This window comes from Microtus pennsylvanicus, chromosome 6 (genome assembly GCF_037038515.1).
Source record: "Microtus pennsylvanicus isolate mMicPen1 chromosome 6, mMicPen1.hap1, whole genome shotgun sequence".
NCBI lineage: Eukaryota > Metazoa > Chordata > Mammalia > Rodentia > Cricetidae > Microtus > Microtus pennsylvanicus.
The window spans coordinates 116632914-116651915 of record NC_134584.1 but is presented as its reverse complement, the minus strand read 5'-3'; the positions used below and the strand labels follow the sequence as shown (position 1 = coordinate 116651915).

The 19002-nt window shown below is 51.2% G+C and overlaps 1 protein-coding gene across 1 annotated transcript in view; it reads right to left on the bottom strand.

Annotated features, from left to right (window-relative positions):
* The window catches only part of Cmip (c-Maf inducing protein), a 194947-nt gene that overhangs the window by 154890 nt on the left and 21055 nt on the right, over positions 1 to 19002 (bottom strand). The window lies entirely within an intron of this gene.

Sequence of the window (19002 nt, the reverse complement as noted above, 5' to 3'; positions counted from 1 at the left end):
AGATCTCAAAGTGCCTCAGGCCTCTAGACCCTTTGCTTCTCATCCAGCACAAAAGAGGGGATGGACACCTGCCTCCTCGAGGAAGTAGCTCAGAGACTCTAGTCAGGGGCTGACAGCAGCAAAAAGACTGGGCTCTGGGCACAGAGCCCACTCCAGCCAGACCCACCATCCTCCCCACGTGGGTCACACCCTGCGCAGTCTGTCCCATCCTTCCCTGAACGCCAGGGAGGAAATCTGCAACTTCCTCCCTCACAGGAAACGGAGTGGCAGGGTTGTTTGGTTTTTCTCTACACATCCACTCTGGGCATGCCAGGGTACATCCGAGCTGCCGCACCCCATGGCCTCCTCGCTCCCACTTACCACAATGCCCACCCTGCCAGGGGGTTGCCTTCCCACAAGCCCTCAGGACCATGGACGCCCATTCCATTTGTGATGACAGTAACCTGGGTGATGACATCCACAGGTGACATTTGGTGAGCCTCCGCCATGTGCAAGGGCCAGGCACTAGCCATGAGTTCACATCCTTCAAACCCAGGCAGACAGCTTAAATGGACCTGTTCCACAGAAGAGGAACTCCAAGTTCAGACAGGAAACCTGGCTCACCTCAAGTACAGTCTCTGAGCTTCAGTGTTGTCCAGGATATCTGTCCTGGGCAATTGCGTGGCCCTAGGCATGTGGCTAGACACCATGCTATGTGACCCTTGGCATCGTGTCAGTAGTAAGGGGACACAATGACTCCCCTAGATCAGTAACCCCTAGACCAGTAACACACTACACACAGCCTCCAAACTCAGTTCCTCTTAAATCCTCTTCCTGATGCCCCACCTCTCCTAGAGACAGTGTGTCCCTTCCCCCCAGAAGTAAGGAGCCACCCAGACTCCCCAGGAAGGTCCGACAGCTGTGGGAGGGGAGGAAGAGGCCCTCACTCTGCCCATGTGTAGCCAGAGCAGCCACGTGGCTGCTTTCTCACCTGCTGGGTCAACATAGGCTAATTCCGGGACGGGATCCCGGTTCCCACATCTGCTCAGTTCTCAGCACATGCGTGAAAAGCATTGACGGGCACTGATCTGAGTCCCCAGCACTAGGCTCAGGGCACACAGGAATGATAAAGACATATCTGAAATCAAACCTGACCTGGGCTACAAAGGGGGCAGCTCCAACATCCTAGCCCCATTCCTTCAGCCAGGAAACTCTTCAGAGAGCCAGGAGGGCACTTGGAATGGAAGCTTCTAGATCATTCCTCATGCAGCTAGATGAGACTGCTACACTTCTGACCTTGGTAGCTCCTATTATATGCTAAATCATTCCCTTAGTTAGGGTTACTATTGCTATGATAAAACACCATCATCAAAAGCAACTTGTGCAGGAAAGGATGTACTTAGCCTATATTTCCACATCGCTGAAAGAATTCAAGACAGGAATTCAAACAGGGCAGGAACCTGAAGGCAGGAACTGATGCAGAGGCCATGGAGGAGAGCTGCTCACTGGTTTTCTCTCCACAGCTTGCTCGGCCTGCTTTATGATAGCACCCAGGACTACCAGCAACCACATCAATTACTACTAATTAAGAGAATGGACTACATGTTTGCCTGCAGCCTGATCTTACAGAGGCATTATCTCAATTGAGGCTCCCTCCTCTCTGATGACTCTAGCTTATATCAAGTTGACAATAAAACTAGCCAGGGCAATCTTCCCCCTCCCCCACTCATGTCCCTTATTTGAGAGATAAATATCAGTTAATAAATAAGTCATCTTTCCTAAGACTTTCTAACCACCAGTCTATAGGCTAGACTCGAACCAGGCTAACCACGGTCAACCCTGGGGTCATTGAACAGAAGATGGGGTAGGAGACTTGGCCTCCTGAAGTTTGATTTCCTGTTGGTTGTCCCATGAGGAGGGTCACAATGCATGCTTTTGGCGTGTGCCTCTCACAGAAACATTACCACTATTACACCAACCCTGCCTTAGTTTCTCAATGTGTAACAACAACAACAAAAATCAAATCTCACCTATAGGGGTCACCACCTTCAGGTCACACCTTACATAGTTCACACCACATACAAGCTCTGCTCCAAGCGATGTCATCCCACCCGGCTCTCAGCAAGCCAAGGTGGCACGCCACATGGATGCCTACCAACACTGTACAAGCAGAAGGTACCTAAGGAAAGGACAGGAGCCTCCCCAAACTGCTTCTAAAGCTGCTGCAGCCATGGGGAAGAGTGGGCAGGGCAGCTCCATAATGCTGACATGCCGGGGACATCTGTGTGCTAGAACGGTGCTCACGACTCTGCAAGGGGCAGCTGGGAACAAGGATGTTGCCAGGTAGGAGCCCAGGCCGCTCAGATTCAACTGCGGCTCTACTTTGTGATAATTACCTTTGAATGTCAACTTGACGCGCTTTAGAATCACCATAGAAACAAATGGGCGGTAGATGAGGGATTATCTGGACGGCTGTTGTTGAGAAGGAAAGACCCACCCTGAATGGGAGTGGAGGCCCCCTGTGAGCTTGCACGCACTCAGCACTAACTAGCACTAACGTTCATCTCCCTGCTTCCTGACTGCAGACTGAATGTGACCAGCTGCCTCGTGCTCCCGCCACCATTCCTGCCCCGCCGCGGTGCCCTAACCCCCTTCAGCTGCTCCAGTCAAGCATTTTGCCACAGCAGCTAGGGAAGGAACTAACACAACCTTCCCATTCACGTTTCCAAGGAAGAGCACGCGCGCACAAGGCAGGGTGTGACTCCCCTCCCAAGTCTATTTCATTCAGTCTCTCGGCTCCTCTCCTCTCTCTCTCACACACACACACACCCACACCCCGCTGCTCCGGCTCATCCTGTAATATCTGCCTGGCTCCAGTCACTTTCCCCTGCCTTCCTCATCACATCTGACCACATCCTCTTGGGGACAGCTCAGATGTGTCTGTCCCCAAACCCAACAAAGGTGGCTATGAGGCCCCAGCTCCCTGCCCTGGCCACTGTTGCCTTCTTGTCTCCTCTTTACCCTCCAAGAACTGCAGTCAGTCGGAGGGGGGCCCATAGCATCTCTGTTGCTAACAGGAGTCCTAATAACTGACTGAGTTTTGGGGACCCAGGGGAGAAGCCACACCAGGAGCTGAAGACACTCGTGTCTATGGGTCAATTGTTGGCTGGTCACACTAAAAGTAGGGGCATTTTCAACTGGAGAGGTGAATTAAGGGGGAAAAGATAGAGTGATACCAGCTGGGCGATGGTGGCACACGCCTTTGATCACGGCACTCGTGAGGCAGAGGCAGGCGGATCTCTGTGGGTTTGAAGCCAGCCTGGTCTACAGAGCTAGTTCTAGGACAGCCAAGGCTACACAAAGAAGCCCCGTCTTGAAAATCCGAGAGAGAGAGAGAGAGAGAGAGAGAGAGAGAGAGAGAGAGAGAGAGAGAGAACACCAATGCGAAGTCAGGGACCAGCACCCGTCACAGATGAGCCGGCTCCTCCGAGGAGAAACTCTACCTCATCCTTACCCATAGCAATGCACTGCTCAGACCCCAGGTTCAGCTAGTCTCCCTCCTGGGAACTTCCCAAGCAATCACTCCTCTTCATTGAGAAAGAAAAACAAGCAGCGTACCAGACATTCACAGTGTACTTTCTTCAGGAGAAAATAAAAGGCAGGAAACAAGGCTTAGCAGGAGGCGGCTTCCTAGAGCACAGTGGGACTCTGGAGCAGGTCACAGGGAGCTGATGGCCAGGAAAACTACAAAGGAGCAGTTCTGGGGCGGCAGCGGGGAGACAGCGAGAAAGAAGTGGTGGTGGCCGCAAATGCTCGAAATGACACTGAGAGAGGCACGCAGACGGGCAGAGCCCCAGCGGACTGAGAAGTCCACAGACTGTGTCCTCAGCCAGAGCCACGCAGCACGAGGGCTCCGACAAGGAAGGAGGCCAAGAGACCAGGATCTGCTGCTTGCTTCTAGGCTTTGAGGTCAGCAAGAAATGCAAGAGTGGACCAGCGAAGGATTCACCTGAGAGCATCCCCATCTGCCCAGCCGGTGTGACTACAGAATGTGGGCTTGCTGCGCTAAGAGGGGGAGTTGTAGATATTCCTATAGTCCCCATTTTTTTGTTTTGTTTTATTTTTGAGACAGGGATTTCTCTGTCTCGCTTTAGTGCCTGTCCTGGAACTAGCTCTTGTAGACCAGGCTGGCCTCGAACTCACAGAGATCCACCTGCCTCTGCCTCCCAAGGACTGGGATTAAAGGCATATGCTGCCACCATCCGGTGATATTCCCTTCTTTTAAACTCCCTTTAACGTTGCTCATACCGTGCTCCAACTAAATAAAGGGAAAGTAATTGAGAATTCTCGTGCACTGGGCTTTGGAGCCGACACAGGACTTTCCTGTGTGTAATTTTACTTGATCCTCTCGAAAGCCATGGAAGGGAGGGAGGGAGGCAGGGGCAGGGCAGGGAGTGTGGCCCACATTTTTCCACCGAGAAGAAAAGTGAGTGTCTAGGGATGTAGCTCAGTTAGAAGGCCAAGCAGTCACAAAGCACTGAGCCCCACCCCAAGGACAGCCTAAATTGGGCATGGGGGCATGGGCCAGTAACCTCAGTGGTTGGCAGGTGGAAGCTAGGGATCCGGAAGGACCTCAAGGTCACTCTAGGTTCCACTAAGGAGTTCAAAAAAGGGCCAGCCTGAGCTACTTGAGACCCTGTCCAAAGATGACCATGAATTTCTGATTTCCCCTGCCTCTACCTGGCACGTGTACCTGATGAGATTACATATATCCACGAGACACTTGGTTTACGCATTACTGGGGGCTGAACCCAGAACTTCCTTCACGTTCAGCAAGTATGCTGACTGACTGCATCCTCAGCTCCGCATTATTGGCTTTAATTTTGTCTCTGCAGGCACAGAGGCTGGTGCTCCACGGTAAAGGCACCTGTGGGGACTGGAGAATAGACACTACTACCTCCCCTCCTGTCTGATCCATTCCAACCCCTGCCCTGGGAGCCCAAGAAGATGCAGCCAGCAGGAACAGAGAGGGGATTCCTTGACCCCTCGGGTCAACTCGAGAGCCTGCCCTCCTCTGCAGGGGGCTCATTAAATTTGGTAGCTCTTCCTGGGACAGATGGGCCTTAATTTCCTGGTCCCTGTACCAACCTCAAACTCCACACCACCCTGAGTGTGGTCCAGACACAGCAGAGGTTCTTGAAACTGAAAAAAAAACCGGATGAATACGTGAACAAGTAAAATGAAAATAGCAAAAAGGACACAAATAAGCAGAGCAAAGAAGAGAAGGACGGGGAGAAAGCGCAGCCGGGAAAGTGTCGCTCTGCAAGCATGAAGACCTGAGTTCCACTGATGACAGCTTATGCTGGAGAGGATGTGGGGAAAAGGGAACACTCCTGCATTGCTGGTGGGAGTGCAAACTGGCACAGCCCCTTTGGATGTCAGTGTGGCCATTTCTCAGAAAATCAGGAAACAACCCAGCAATACCACTTTTGGGTATTTACCCAAAGGATGCTCAATCATGCCACAAGGACATGTGCTCAGCTATGTTCATAGCAGCATTGTTTGTCATAGCCAGAACCTGGAAACAACCTAAATGCCCCTCGACAGAAGAATGGATAAGGAAAATGTGGTACATTTACACAATGGAGTACTACACAGCAGAAAAAAATGACATCTTGAAATTTGCAAGCAAATGGATGGAGCTAGAAAACATCATATTGAGTGAGGTAACCCAGACCCAGAAAAACAATTATCATATGTACTCACTCATAAGTGATTTTTAAACATAAAGCAAAGAAAACCAACCTACAAATCACAATCCCAGAGAACCTAAACAACAATGAGAACCCTAAGAGACACACACATGGATCTAATCTACATAGGAAGTAGAAAAAGACAAGCTCTCCTGAGTAAATAGGGAGCATGGGGACCACGGGAGAGGATTGAAGGGGAGGGGATAGGAAGAGAGGGGAGCAGAGAAAAATGTATAGATCAATAAATATCAATTTAAAAAAGACCTGAGTTCAGATCCCCAGCACCCACCTATAAAGCAGGTGTGTCGGCCACCATCTGACATCCCAGTAGTAGAGGAAGTGGCAAGTCCCTGGAACTCACTGGCAAGGCAACCTATGTGAGAGCTAGTTCCAGTGAGGGGCTCTGTCTCCAAAACAAAGGTGGAAAGCCACCAAAAGCAACACTGATATCAACCCCTGGCCTCCAATGCACATGCATGCACACATATACAAACATGCATCACACACATAACATAAAAACTTTAAAAAAAAAAAAACAAGCCTAAAGAGGCCTATATGGAAAGGATCACAAGGCTATCCATCACTCTGCCTGGGTCAAGTGTCAACAGCAGTGACAGCCTAGGACTTCAGTCCCAGCTTCTTCTCCATCCTGGTGATGCTCTTGTCCCACCATGAGATATTCAGAACAACAGGAAGGACCCAGCCAACAGCGTCACTGCAGTGGGAGGGGAGGAAGCAAGAGAAACTGAGGCCCACCCCAGCAGGCACTAGCACGTCACGCTCATGACAGTACCAGAAAGCCAGAATTGCTCAAACATGGTGGAGGCTACAAAGAGCCCTGGCCGGGATGAAGGACAGATGGCAGTAACCATGACAACATCACACTCCTGGGCAGCCTCATTCTAAGCGTATTCGTTCTATAACTGGCCTCAACTGCCTTCCTGAATAAAGAGGACCCTCATTAAAAACCAAAAGTCACACAGCTAGGGTGGGGGAAACAGAACCTAAACTCAGGCAGACTCCTTCCAGGGCCTGAGTTCTTGGTAACTACAGTCACTGCCTTTCAGCTTTAGTGGGAAGCCACAGCAACAATTATGATATAATACGTCCATGGTTATGATGCTAACGTCAGTCAGTCAAAGTAGGAACAGGACTGAGGAGATGGCTTAATAGGTAAAGTGCTTGTGGAATAGGCATGAGAACCTGATTTCAAATCCACAGCATCTATAAAAACCCTGGGCACAGAACCACACAGCTATGATCCCAATGTTGGGACTTAGTAGAGAGACGATGCTCTTTAGGACTCATGTACCTGTCTGGCTAAACTGGAAACTCCAGGTTAAGTAAGAGATCCTATGCAAAACAGTAAGTTGCAAAGCAAATGAAAAAGACATTTGAGGTTGACCTTCAGTATAGGCAGGCATGCATGCGTGCATACACACACACACACACCGCATGAACGCACACACGCACATGCTCAGAAGGTAAGGGAGAGACAGCAATATTCTCAGCTTAGTACGTAAAGGTCACATGACAAAATGTGATAGGCAAAAATTCCATGCAGGATGCTTGGTGCTGTCAAGGCCAGCTCCCCATCCTGAGTGGACTCTGAGGGGTTCTGGAGCTAAGTTCCAAAGCTGCTTTGAGACCCATCTTGTGTCAGGCGCCAAGCTGAACACTCCCCATGACTTCCTCCTTCGACACTCACATAGACCCCTTGCGAGTGACACAAGGATGCCCCAAGTTCACCAATAAATCGGGGGGGGGGGCTCTGAGAAGTGAAGTAACGTGTCCAATGTCACAGAACGAGGAAGTGTCATTAGAACTCAGTCTCGGATCCAAGTTCCAGACCCTGGTGCTGTGGCTCTGGCATCCTCTTGAGAGAGGAGGAGCTGCCTGGAAACCCAGCAGGACAAACTGCCCAGCCTGCCCATTCCCGCCAAGCCGGCTCCCTGAGCCCACCACAGGTCCGGAACCCCTCACTTCAAAGTGATTCACCGGGCAGGGCTGTGTGGTTGGGGCTGAGGCCTTGGGCGGTGCTGGAAGAGGAAAGTGCTTGCCCCTGACCACCCAGGTTTGTATTGGGTTTCCTCAGGAATTCTGGTGCCAGATTGTGGAAGCCGACTAGCTGAGGCCACCTCCTTTGTAGGAGGCTGCCATGTCTAAGAAGTCGTATCTTAGCTCCCTGGCAGTTCAGAGAGGTTCTGTGGGGACGGAGGTGGCTAGAGCCAGCCCCTGTCCCTTTCAACTACTCACAGCCATCCCAGAGCCCACTCTTAGGACCCCAGACCCTGAGCCAGCAGGCAGAAAGTTCTCTCTGCTCCTCCCAGGACTGGTGTCCAGAGGAATGTCATCACCTGGGCTACCCCCACCTCAGATCCCACGCCCCGCGTGCAGCGCATCCCCTGTCCTGCTCAGCGCCCAGCACCTCTGAACCCAAGGAGGATGGGGATATGGAATGTGTGATGCCTGAGGTCAGAGCTCGGCTGATGTGAGCCCAGTGGAGGGAAGATGGCCAAGAACAACTCCCTCATTTGCTTCATTTCCAGACTCTGTTGCTGCTGCCGGAGCCGGGCTTCCAAACCAAGTTGGCTTTGGCCAGGACATCTGCAGCTGCGCCGGCCACAAGGCGCATCTGGATTCGCTTAGGGAGTTAAGCGCCATAAAGTTCTCTTAAGAAATTAGTTCCTGGGGAGCCTATGCCTCTCTGGGGATTGGGAGAGGGGCTGACCTGCTCCAGTCGCACCCCCCCTTGGGCCAAGGACACCCAGAAACTGTCTGCCTGGGAGAAAAGCACTTTGTGATCTTCGTGGAGAGTCAGTGTGTACATTCCCACGCAAGAGGGCTTGGGAGGATACCCAGGCAGGGCAGCACACACGGAAAGCACCTCCTCGCTGCACGGCTCCCGCAGCCCTTGAGACTGAACTTGAGAACCGAAAGTGCAACATCCTGGTCCTGCCTCTGTCTAGATCCGCATGGGGTGTAACACGGCACCCATGGGCACCCACGGACAAACGGATATCCCCAGTTAATCCATCTGCTGGATGGAGGTGCATGTGTCTGTTTCTAGGATTGGTCTGAGGGTGGCTGATGCAACTCAGAGGCCCTGGCAGAGTGTGTGTCTCTAGTCCACTTCGATTTGATTTCTAATCACTTTGCTAGCAACGTCCAGTAACTGTACATAGGAATGGGGTGTGGTGGGATCGACACTTGCATACATTACGTCACAGGGAAATCTAAAACCCTCCCGCAGGCTGGGGAGATGGCTCGGTTGGTACTTGCTGCACAGGCATGACGACCTGAGTTCAATCTCTAGAATCCACATGGAGAAAATGCTTTTATTTTCTAATAAAAAAAAAGGTAGGCATGGTAGTGTGTGTTTATAATCCCAATGCTGGGGAGGCAGAAACAGGAAGATTCCTGGAGTTGGCAGAACTGGCCTACTTGAAGAGCTCCAAGCCAGTAGTAAGAAACCCTGTCTCAAAAAAAAAGGGGTGGGGGCGAGTGTGAAAGGTGTCTGAGGAACAACACCTAAGGTTATCCTCTGAACTTCACCACATAACACACACATACACACACGAGTTCAAAGTACACCTACTCCAAATGCTGGTCCAAGGAAAGCGCCCATCTGAGGAAGAACAGTAACAGAGATTTCTCCCTCAGCCCTCTATACTGGCATGGCCTGACCACACCACACAGGCAAGGCACGTGCAAAGCAACACACCAAGAATATGAATGGTGGCTATGATCATGGCCTCCCCAAACCCCTCTCAGCTGCCCAGGCACAGTGGCAGGCTCCCAGCCCTGAACAGCAGATCTGGGAGCCACAGTCACCAGCCCCCGGCACAAACTCAGAATAGGCAGCTGAGGAACAGGCTCCGGGAGGGGGCAAACCCCAGAGAGATTTGTGGAGCCCACAATGCAGTGACACAGATCAGTCACAGCTGACTGAGTCATTAGCAATGCCTCCTGCCTCCACTCCCCCATCCACACTGGGGGAGAAGCCGGGAGCACATTTCAGGGCTGGGGAAGTAGATCAGTGGTAGGGCACTTTCCCAGCATGCCAAGGTCCTATGTGTTCCACCTCCAGCACTACTGAGGGGGTGAAAACATACCACCAATGGGAGCATGTGATTGGATTTGCAGCATTGTGGAAGCTGAGGCAGAAGCTGCATCCAGTTCGAGGCCAGCCTGGATCATAGAGACCAACTCCGTCTCAAAGAAAAGACAAAAACAACAACCGCCACCCCCAAAAAGAGTCTCTTTCATCACCTGCTACTTGTCTGTGCCAAAAGCGTCCGCATGGCTAAAGGAACGACACCTAAGGTTCCCAACAAGGTGCATGGCACACCCTACACGTACAGTAAACTTTTCCACTTTCTTCCCACTGGCTAGGTTCCAAACGAGCAAAGAGTATGGGTCCCTGCTCAGTCCAGAGGGACAACAGGAAGCCGGACACACAGAAATCACCTGACACCCAGTCACCTCCCTCCCTGTTCAATCGCCTATGACTTGATGTACACAGACGTAGTTCAGACTTGAAACTAAGAAATGACTTTGATGACCCTCAAGAGGGAAGCAGCGGATTAAATCCCACCATCAAGCGGCAAACGAACTTAGCGGCTCAACAAGGATGACATCAGAATATGAGGCAAGATTCCTCGTCTCGGGTAGAGCCTCGGCACGAGATTTGTTAGCTCCCAGGTCATTCTGATGTACAGCCCAAAGGGTTGCTGTTGTTGGAAGCCTCCCAAGAAAGTCGAGGACAGTACACAAAGGTCTTCTGGCTACCAGAAGGTAAATGAGGAAGGGTGTGTGGATAGAAGAGGGTGCCTGAGTGGACACCCTAAAAAAGACATGAGAACATGGAACAGGAAACCCAGAGTCACCTTCAGAAGGCTAAAGAATGAACTCTGGTATCTTCTAGTCCTTTCCAGAGACTCCTTAGCACAGAATCTGCCCAGTGTTTCCACCATCTCCATCACTTGCTTATCTATCAATATCCCATCAGGGCTTTTAATTCACAGAGCACAGGACACCTAGAGTCTACTGTCACCACCCGGTCTCTGTTCCCATGGTTCAAGGAGGAGGGAGCCTGCTTCCACTTTAGGTATTCCCAAGCTGGGACCCCCCCCCCTCGCCATCAGAAACAAGATGGAGTTCAACTCGTAATTCAGTTCATGCCCGGAGGTAGGTGGGTGGGGAGAGAGATAATGAGTTGCTGTAACAACCACAGTTTAACGCCTTTCTCCAAGTCAGGGCTTGTTGGGTGCCCCCAAGAAGCCAACACAGGTAGTTTCTATTTCCTGAACTCTCTGAACTGGCCCTGGGGTTGACCAGCAAAACCAAAACCAATTTTGCCAGAAGAGCTTGACCAGGAAAAGACAAATGAGGGGGTCCTGGAAGGATAGCCTGTTGGTGAGTCTCCAGGCTACCCGGGGATCCGGGTAGAAAAACGAAGAAGCCTGGCATACCTTGTCAATCCACTGACTTGAGGCACAGGGTGTCTGTTCCGCTGCCACAACATCCCATGGCTAGCCGAAAAACCAGCGAGCAGTAGCTACTCAACAAATATTGATTGATCCATTCTCCTTGCAATGGCTAAATATAGACTGGAGGCACCAGTCGGAACTAGACGCGATACCTTACCAGAAATCAGGAAGCTGTCAGTATAAGGAGGGACACCTGGACGGAAAGAGGCATGCCAACAATTCTCTCGACGGCCCTCGAATTGCATCACCAGCTCTACTCACAGGAAAAGTGAACAAGGCTGGAAAAGTCTAGAAGCCATTCGTAAACCACTGTGGCCAATCAACAGCAAGGGTCATAGGTGACCCCCAGGGACCCAGGGACCTGAGCTGGAGGAGCCAATTGAGGATGGTCCCCCCCCAGCCTAGACTTGTAGGGGTCCCAGAAGACCCTAGACTACCCAGTCCAAGACAAGTTCATGTACCAAACTTCCAGCCACTTCTCCTCCAGGCTCCCTTCCATCACATCAGCCAGGCATTCCGAGGAAAGGCCAGCAAACTCCTACCCTGGAATCCAGTGGAAGCTTCCCTCCAGCAGAGAAGCAAGAATTCCAACACAATTAGCAACTGATTAAGGCTTTTCTCCCTTCCCAGCTTGTAAGCCTGTCATTGTTCTAGGAAATGCACCCGAAATTGCGCCAGGAAAGGACTTGTCCTAAACGTCTGATGTAACATTAACGGTTTCCAGTTTTACCTTATCAGATTATAATCCCATACCGCACATCTCCAGAGCCACACCATAAATCTCACTTGTCAAAGGAGAGAAAGACGGGGGAAGGCTGAAGATTAGGCTGGATGGTGAAGAGGGAGTACTGCTGGATAGGACTCCAGTTTGCTTCTTAGCCCCATACTGGGTGTCTCACAACTGCCTGGAGCTTCAGCTCCAGAGGATCTGAGCCCTACTTCTGGACTCCACACGGCACCTGCGCTCAGGCGTGCACACACCCAGAAACACACAATTTAAAACAAGGGCCGCAGAGACAGTACAGCAGCAATTAAGAACAGCCGTTGCTCTTGCAGAAGACCCAAGTTTGATTCCCAGCACCCACACCAGGCAGCTCACAACCATCTGTAACTCCAGCTCCTGCTGATCCAATAACCCTTTCTGCTTTCTGTGGGCACTGCACACTGTGGTACACATATATAAAAATAAAATACCCATATATATATATATATATATATATATATATAAAAAATAAAAATAAATCATTTTTAAAAAATTAAGAGAAAAATAAGAAAAAAGATTTAACAATATCCTTTGAGGTATAATTAAATATTTATATCAAAGGGGCCTCTATATAGGTGATACTGAGACAACTTTGACTCTCCCTTAAGGAACCTGTACCCATGTTCTTGGGGTGTGTTTTCTTTCTGAAAAAACCTCTCTTTCTCCTAATCCTTGAGCATAAAGTCTAAATTAAATACATAGAAATGTCTTTAATAGCGGGGAAATGGTGGCACATACCTTTAATCCCAGCACTTAGAAGACAGAGGCAGGCGAATCTCTGAGTTCAAGGCCAGCCTGGTCTACTGAGCAAGTTCCAGGACCACCAAGGCTACACAAAGAACCCCCCCCATCTGGAAAAAGAAACAAACAAACAAGACCAAAAAACAACAACAAAACATCTTTAATGATCTTAGCTATTCTTCCTACTGGCCTATCCTGAAATTTTTTACTGCATCGAAGCTTTAAATCCCAGTTTGGCCTGAGATAAGATCCCTAAAAGATTAAGGGGGGACTCCTCAGACTGCCGGGGGTGATAGTGTAGTGTCTCTGTCCCTCGCCAGTGGCAGGAAGACAGGCTTAAGGCACCACAGGCAACTTATGTGTGCTTCGTATACTGCTCAGGGTGGCTGAGGAGCTCATCACTGTCTTAAGAAGGAACTAGACACCAAGGTTTCCTAATGACAACCACCACACCTCAGCAAAGCGACTCTAATATACCCAGAAAGACGAGAGACAGAGTCAGAAAGCGTGGAGGGAGAGTGGGGGTGGGCTCAGTCCTCCAACCTAGCTCCCCTGACCTTGGCCAAACCTCCTGGATTCATGACCCTGTCAACCACAGCAGCCGCGTCCAGGAAGCCACATGCCCTCCAGGAGGGAGGCGGGACCTCATCTTCAACATAGCCAAAGCCTCCTTAGGTGAAATGACGTATGAGATCCTAAATGACTCACCCTGAAGCTGAAGCTGGGCCACCCCCAGATGCACAACCACCCACCTCGGTGCCACAGAAACAGACACAGGCGGCAGTCACCCTCTTCGCCTGCATTGCCACTAGGGACGGGCAGCCTGGTGGGTCCCCTAACGCCCAGAATGGCAGCAGAGAGGAGGTGCTGGCTGGACTGGGGAACAGATGATAGAAGTCCCAAGAAGAGGTTGCCCAGCTTCCCATGAGACCCTTCATGGGTAGGCACGGAAGTCTCTGTCTCTCAAATCGCCCTCTGTCCGCAAGGGCTAGCACAGGACAAGGACAGGTCTCTTAGATCACGTGGGAAGTCCAGGACCCTGACTCCTACGACTGACCCCAAGATCTTTAGCAGGAGGACTCTGTCTAGATGCAGGGAGCAACCTCAAAATTCAGGTGGGTTCCTTCTGCATCATCTGGATGGGCAGGGGGAGAAGACACAGAAGAGGGCAAAAAAGCAGGGGTGAGGCCACAGTATACTCTCAGAGTAAAAGTCCACACCCTGGAGACCGAGGCCAGTGTAGAGAGCCCAGCGCTGAGGCCGTGGTGAGGAAGAGGGCAGACGGGCAGGTCTGGAGTCCATCCGCATCCCCTTTGTGGTATATACAGACGGGGTAAACGATACCCACTGCTACCCAGAGCTGCTCAGTTCGCGAAACAAAGAGACACACACAGTGCCAGGAGTCATACTAGTCTTGAAGGTGGAACACAAATTCTAGTTTTTATCACTACTATTCAAAAACGGAAACCTAGAATTATTTTAAGGGCACTCTCCCAGATTTGACATGCAGAAACTTACTGAGACTTTTTCAAAAGGTGGGCAGAGGAAGGAAAAAGGGGAGGGAGGGGAGGAGGAAGGAGCCGAGGGAGGGAGGGAACTATTGAATAGGTCAAGTGTAATACATCACAGGCTGGACCTAGCCAACAGGTCACTAGCTCACCAAGTCCCAGTCTCTCTCTGAGACAGGCTGATCCCTCCATAGACCAAGTCCTGAAGGACCAGGAGTCATGTCACCTCAGCACCAGCCTCCAAGCCCAGGTATCCCAATAAGAAATAAATGTTTCAGTCAGCCTACTTTTGATTCCTACACTGAAGCCGGGAACCACCACACCCAAACTGTTGGTTTAACTTCATGGGGGGGGGGGGGGAGCTATTTCAAAAAGAAGAAAGGAGAAAGCCAGTCAGAGGTGACGCGCTCACAAACATGACTATAGACTTGGGCGGCAGGCTCTGCTAGTTACAGAGGAAAAGTGGCCGCCACTGAAGCTGGCCCAGACTCCAAAATTACAGAGCAGCGTGGCCCGCATCCCTACCCCATCCCACCTGCCATTCACTCCTCAGGAATGCAATTACCTCCAGCCCGAGCAAGAGGCCAGTCAGAGCCCGGATGGCCATGTCTGTCCTGCCGAGACCCAGACAGGCATGTACAGATAGAACAAAGGCACTCCCAGCAGTAGAACCTGGGCGGGGGAGGGGGGAGCGCCATGAGGCAGGCAAGGGGACTCTGAGGGCCTGCCATCTCTCCGATGCAGAGTGGGGACCCAGAGGGACACTTTGAAAAGTGCTGGGTGCTAGGACTCAGGCAGCAAAGTCTCACCAATCCAATCACATTCCAAGTCAGCAGTACTGCTCCTCATCTCCAGATGGGAAAACTGGGGTCACAGAGGGGTCAAAACTTGCCAAGCCACACATGCATCTAACCAACAAGAATGAATACAGAGAATTATCAAGGACGGCCTTGGAAGATGCACGTGTGTGCATGTCACATGTATGAACACGGGTATAAATGTACACACCTATGCATAGGTGTGTATCTGTATGGATGTGCACCCATGTGTACACAAGTAAGTACATGCACAGGCTGTGTTATGTGCGCAGATGTGACTGATCATGCATGTGTCTTCATACAAAACGTAACTGTGTCACTATGTATAAGCATATACTAGTGCGTGTGAGTCTGGATGCACGGGTGTGTATATCTATGTGTGTATATATTAAATGTGTCTACACATGTATATGTGTCAGGTGCACATCTGTATACACCTTTATGTGTGTGTGTACACTTCCATGTGTACAGGAGCGTACACATGTGTGCACACTCATATATGTGAGTGTGTCTATTTGTGTAAAGGGGCATACATGTGTGCACAGGGGTGCATGCCCATACTGACAGCTATGTTCCTTGGTTCCCATCTGAGCTGAGTCAGACAACTTGACTCGGGGCTTGGCAGAACTGACACCCGGAAGTCAGGAACTGTGTTTACTTACAAACCACCAGGACAGACTATTAAAGGGCGAAGTCTTTTGTGACTTGCAAAAATTAACATCCATCTGCTCCAGCCAATACCCACCCATTGTGGCAGGCCAACGAGAGAGAGTTGGGGTCTACCTGACCACTAGGTGGCCTAGGATCCCTGTACACTCCTCGAAGCCTGCTTTTGTCCTTTGTGCAGGCCATGGGAGGAAACATAAAACCATGCTGGGTGGGGCTTCTGAAACCTCCCCAGCTAGCCAGGTGGGAACCCAGGCCACCAGGCTAGGAGTCCAGAGTGTGTGAGAACCCACCCTGAGCGCACCCGGTGCCCAGGCACAAAATGGCCGACCCGACGTGCAGAGAAGGAAACCAGGGGGCAGAGGCCGCCTCACTATCTGGCACTTTCAGCATCTTTGTTTTGTTCCTTTAAACTGAAACCAACAGAGCTCTGCCTGATTGATGTCAAGGCTACAGAGGAAGTGGCCTGACCTTCCACACCCAGTCCCCGCAAAAGCTAACACCCAGGCCCAGAGGGTTGGCTTGGTGGCTGCTGGCCTCGCACAGGACTCAGGTTTGAGTCCCAATACCCGTATGGTTGTGCACACCTCCTCGGGCACCAGGCATGTGCCTGGTGCAAATCACTCATACGCAAAAAATAATAATAAGTCTAAAAAAGTATTTTCAAAAAGAGACAAAAGGTAAAACCCCCGGTGCTGTGTGTGCTGAGCAAATATCACTCACCTACCATCCACGGCTCTGCTCTTGACTTGGCACTTGTACTCATTTTACTAGCCAAGGGTGCACAGAGAAGTCCTCTCTGCCCCTTCCCATTTACATAGAGAGCCTGACCCACAACTCTGAGCCCCACACCATCCAGGCAGAGTAACTAGGCAAGCACTAAGTAAATGTCACACTCAGCTCTATGCTGACTCCCTGTGCAGGGTCAGCACAGCCAGAAACTGGCAGAGCCTGAACTCAGAACACCTAGCTCCAGAGCCGGGTGGATGTACCCGCCTTGGGAAGCCTCAGTACACCTCTCCCTAGAGTCCAACTTTTTCCTGCATTCTTCCTTCCCCAGTGCTGTTCCCGGGAGTCTGCTTCTCTGTTGACATCCAAAGTCCCAAAGCCAGCCCAAAAGACAGCTCTGGGGGGAGGAGGATGGCCCACGACATGCCACCCCACTCAATACACCAGGGCTGTGGGGGTGCTGCCCTCCTGCCAACACACGAGCCTCACATCTCCTGGGCCTGCCTTCTTGGTCTGGCCGAGCTGGCCTGCTTTGATGGGCAGACTTCCCCATGGGGACCTTGGTGCTTCCTGCAAGCTCCCATTCTGAGTCATCCTTGTTTATGTTGGAGGCACAGAAGGCACTAGAATCTACTCTCTCCCCTGCACTCTCCTCCCAGGCTGCTCACTCCAGACTCCCATGCCCGTATCCAACAGGTGCCCCGTAAGCCCATGACTCAGTGCTAACCCAGAAAACACACACAGGTAGGCAGTAAGATAAAGTGTGAGTAGGCACTTCCCAAGGGGCCTGAGGGCCTGTTAGTCGATTGTCATCGTCCCCCCTCCCCGTCCCCCCCCCCCAGCTAGCAGGAGGGTTCCACCCTTGACCTCTATAATGCCTGTAGGAAACAGCCAAGGTTGTTATGCAGAGGAGAGGAACTAGGCTGTGACTGAGGGACCTAGACACACTGCCAGGCAGGCAGAGGATGGGGTGGGTGGGAGTGGGTGAGCCCACCTGTTGTGGTTTAGATCTGAAATACACACACACACATACACACACGCATGTACACACGCACACACCCTTGTGTTCCCAATGCTTAGTTCCCAGCGGGTGGCACTAATTTAGGAAGCAGTGGGGCCTTCAGGAGGCAAGGCCTTCTATCAGAAGTAGGTCACTAGGGCTCTGGAGTGATATAGTCGGGCCATATCACCCCTCTGCTTCCCGGCCGCCTGCTGTACGCGCCTGCTGCGTAGAGCACTGACCACACACTCCTACAGCCACACACAAAGCCATCCTAACAAGCTTCCACTGCCAAGACAAGCGAAAGAGCCTCTAAAACAGTGAGCCAAAATAACCTTCTCGTGCCTGACGTTGTTTCTGTTAGGTGGTTTGTCACAGTGAGGCAAAAGTAACTGAGATAGACTTACCGCCGGACGACAGTAGCACACACCTTTAAATCCAGCGCTCCAGAGGTAGAGGCAGGTGGAACTCTGTGAGTTCGAGGCCAGCCAGGTCTACAAAGCGAGTTCCAGGACAGCCAGAACTATTACACTGGAAAGATCATGAGAGAGAGAGAGAGAGAGAGAGAGAGAGAGAGAGAGAGAGAGAGAGAGAGAGAGAGGATACATTCTGAGAAAGACAGAGCCTTGCCACGCCTGAAGAAGGATGACACTGGGCCTCCCTACTGCATCCCAGCTCTGTGTACCCGACTTTGACATCTCAAGATGCACAGAACCATGAGCACTCTACAGTGAGTTTCTACCTTAACTGGGGTGCACGTGACACTGGAGGTGGGGACATCCCAATTCTCCCATCTCCACCAAAGGGAGGGACCAAGGTGGGACCAATCTGTGAAGGGTGCTCTCTAATGAGCCCATACCTAGGGCACCTGGCTTCATCCCACCTCCCCGACACATCCTGTCTCACCAAGCACCTCATTGAAGGGCCAGCAAGGCCAGAGTGCTCAGGTGACAAAAAAAAACCTGCCTGGGTTCCAAGGTCAAGCCCATACTGCCACCATTCTGCCCCCAGCCCCATCTGGCACACAGAAACTTAATGAATACACCTCTCGAGAGCTGTAGCTCAAATGGTAAAGACCTTTCCTGGCATACCTGGAGCCCTGGGTTCCATTCCCACCATGACAGAAACTGGACATGGTGGCACACTCTGGTAAGCCCAGCACTCAGGAGGTAGAGGCCAGAGGATCAGAAGTTCTCAGTCATTCTTGCCTATACAGCGAGTTCAAGGCCAGGGCTATATGAGAATACCTTTAAAAGTAAAATAAAAAACCATAAAACAAAACCTCTCAGAGTCCTAGGAGACCCCAGTCCCTGCCTAGCCCGGGCCAGGACGTGTCAAATGATGTCTTTGTCCTTCCGTTTAATGCCTGCCATGCTCTGTTCATTTCATCCCCTCTATCCAGAAAATTTGGCCCAAAATGAGGCCAGGAAAAAGGAAAAGGCCTGGCCAGTCACCACAAACCCAACTGAGCCTTCCCTAACAGAGGAACAACGGCCTCTTTCAAGAGGGGCCCTTTTGTTCTGGTTTCCAGGGAGGAGACAGCCTCTGACCCA